Raw genomic sequence first — 3,341 nt, 5'->3', positions numbered from 1 at the left:
CTAAAGCAAACTATTTTTGAAAAAGTAAGGGAATCTATTGCTTAGTAAGTAAAACTAGTTCTCCTGCTATCAAGGGCCAGCTAATTCAGAACCATCTATCTTTTTGTAGCCAACTAAGTTGCCTGTACTAGATTAAGTGTTCCTAAGAACTTCTACACAAATGCTCCTAGTTCAGGAATGAACAATCAACACCACCAGTAGGTAGGGCTAGGTTAGGCACATGGGAAGAAGTGGGATCCCCTTTCTTTTAAGCCTAGTTTGACTTCAGATTAGTGTGTTACATACTTCAGCAGGAGGTTGGGTTAACCATATTCCAGTTACAGGGTAATTAGTCCAGGAAGACACACACCACACGATAAAAGGAAAACTCAAAGGTTTTTATAAACAGAAAAACAGAAACAGCTCCCTTTTTAAATGTCAAAGGGATTTTCTGGTACACACAAGGCACAGGTTAAATACAATCCAATTGCTCACCCAATAACTGGGAAATTGAGTCCAATTCTAAAGTCTAGAGAGCCCACACACAATCTTGAACAGCACAAAAACCACGATCTTGACGAAACAATGAATCAGATAAACTGCCATGAGACTAAAACACCAGGCTGCACTTTTATCTGTAGCACTAATTACAGCAGCCCCACCCAACCACAGGTGGCCTCACTTATCTCCTGTAATAATCCTTCAGTTGTTCACTCCTATGCATCACTCTACGCATGTGTGGATGTGTCATTAATTCTTGTTCAGAATCCAGGGACGATACAGATGACTGATCTCCTCCTGGGCTGTCTGCCAAACTCCCCTCTTCCCTGTCACTCATGCTTCCTTGGTCAGAGGAGACTTCGTCGGCAGATTCCATTGGGAGCAAAACAGGCCTGGGGCATGTGGGTGTTTCCCCCACATCCACATCCACATTCCTTGGGGCAGGAGCTGGGCCAGAGCTAACCACAGCAGGGGCAGAGGTAATATTTCCAAGATAATATATGCAAACTCTGTGGATGCAGATTGCTTTCCTGATTGAGATGAATCAACATTGCTTTCAACTCTTGCAAACTCGCAAACTCAAAATGAATGCGAATATCCTATTGGATATTCAAATAGACACTCATTTGGGTGATTCACATGTACACTCATTTGACCCTTTGACTGCTAATGAAGAGAATAGCCCCTCTTGACTGAGTGATGCTATTCATATTTTATGCATTAGGTAACAGTGCTCTGCGCTTGGTATCCGTACTATAATTATATGGGGAATTCCAGGCCGAAATCCCTCTTGCTGTTAAGATAAAATAACCGGGGCTGCCTTTAGTTACCCCAGAGACAATGAAAACAAATACAAGTATGCTGGTACATGTGGAGTCATATAAAAACCAGTCACCTCCAAGAAAGTTTTCCATTGCAATCAGAGTTACCTAACTTTGCTTTTAAAATGCTGGTTAGCATCTGAATGGGAAATCCTCAGAAAATCTAGGGAGTATTGGCAGTCCTTGACCTATAATCGTAATGGAAGCCATATGTCAACCTGTCCCACAAAATTATCTTTTTTTGTGATCTAAATTAGGAGTCTCCAACCTTAGCAACTTTAAGGCTTGAGGACTTCAACTCCCAGAATTCCTCAGCCAGCATGTGCTAGCTGAGGAATTCTGGGAGTTGAAGTTCGAAAGTTGTAAAGTTGCCAAGGTTGGGGAACCCTGGTCTAAAACAATTATTTTGTGGCCATTGTTAAGTTAATATGGCAGTCTTTTCCCCAAAACAGGAAGTAAATGCTGGTTTTTGCAAAACCATTATAAAACATGGCTATGTGACCACAGAACATGCAAAGAGCTGTAGATGCAGCCCGATTGCTGAGCGCTTGATGTTCGGTCATGCGACTGCAGGAGAGCAACTGTGGGAACTTTGAATCTGGGCCATAAGTAGCTCCAAGGTGGGCTAGCAGCCTTCCAGGACAGTTCCCAAGTTTTCATCTGGCCCTTTGGGAAAATTAATTGCCCAGTTTAAAAGATAATAGGTGTACATTTGATTTTAAAAGTTTTAAAATACTGTATACAAGTTTTGGGATCATGCAAAATAATTCTTTTTTTTTTTTGCAAACAATTTTTATGAGAGCTTGCATTTTTTGGAGTTTGTCATTATTAATTGTATTAATAAAATAATGTGGGGGAAAAGGAAAGATTGAGGTTCTCTATCTAAATTCTTGGAAGTCAGTTCTACTATTGATTATTTACCAAGGCTCCTAGAATTCACTCAAGTTAAGCTCCATTCTTGATAGAAACATAGAAACATAGAAACATAGAAGACTGACGGCAGAAAAAGACCCCATGGTCCATCTAGTCTGCCCTTTTACTATTTCCTGTATTTTATCTTACAATGGATATATGTTTATCCCAGGCATGTTTAAATTCGGTTACTGTGGATTTACCAATCACGTCTGCTGGAAGTTTGTTCCAAGGATCTACTACTCTTTCAGTAAAATAATACTTTCTCATGTTGCCTTTGATCTTTCCCCCAACTAACTTCAGATTGTGTCCCCTTGTTCTTGTGTTCACTTTCCTGTTAAAAACACTTCCCTCCTGAACCTTATTTAACCCTTTAACATATTTAAATGTTTCGATCATGTCCCCCCTTTTCCTTCTGTCTTCCAGACTATACAGATTGAGTTCATTAAGTCTTTCCTGATACGTTTTATACTTCAGACCTTCCACCTTGGGATTTCCAGCAATCTCCCTTCAAAATTCTCAACAGGTCCAACCCTGCTTAAATTGTTTGTGATCAAACAGGATCGGCTAGAAGTTGCCTCTTGCAAGATTGCTAATTTAAAAGCAAAGCATTGCTCAGCAGCCAGTTATCTTTGAAAGTCAAGTTCTGAGGAGCAACAGTGGAAGTCAGCTCTTGCTCTGTATTTCTCATTGAGGACTTGCCTAAAATATTTGGCCATGATGAATGCAGGAAATCGACTTCAATTGTTTTCCCAAAGTGCAGTTGGCCTAAACAAGGGGTGGGTTCCTCCTAGTTTGAACTAGATCCGCCCGAACCATTAGCGACCTGTTGGTACATAATTTAGGGGTCACAGATCCGTTTCTGTCTCTGCTGGTTTGTGTGTTCCACCATCTTTTTGGGGGGAAATGTTGACGATTTTCCATTGTTTGTATGGCTTCTCCTCATTCACTGCTGTGAAAAAACCCCTTCCTGCCCACCCATGAAATAAATACTGACCTTTATTTCTTCAACTGAAGCACAGCTTTGTTTTGGCCTGAAACCATCTTTGAGTGTTCTGCTTCGGACCTAACTGGATCAGAACAAAGAAGCACCTACTCACAGAAAATTCAAACAAAACACCTCTATAT

This window comes from Erythrolamprus reginae, chromosome 3, assembly GCF_031021105.1.
Source record: "Erythrolamprus reginae isolate rEryReg1 chromosome 3, rEryReg1.hap1, whole genome shotgun sequence".
Classification (NCBI taxonomy): Eukaryota; Metazoa; Chordata; class Lepidosauria; order Squamata; family Dipsadidae; genus Erythrolamprus; species Erythrolamprus reginae.
Note: the sequence above shows the minus strand (reverse complement) of the source record.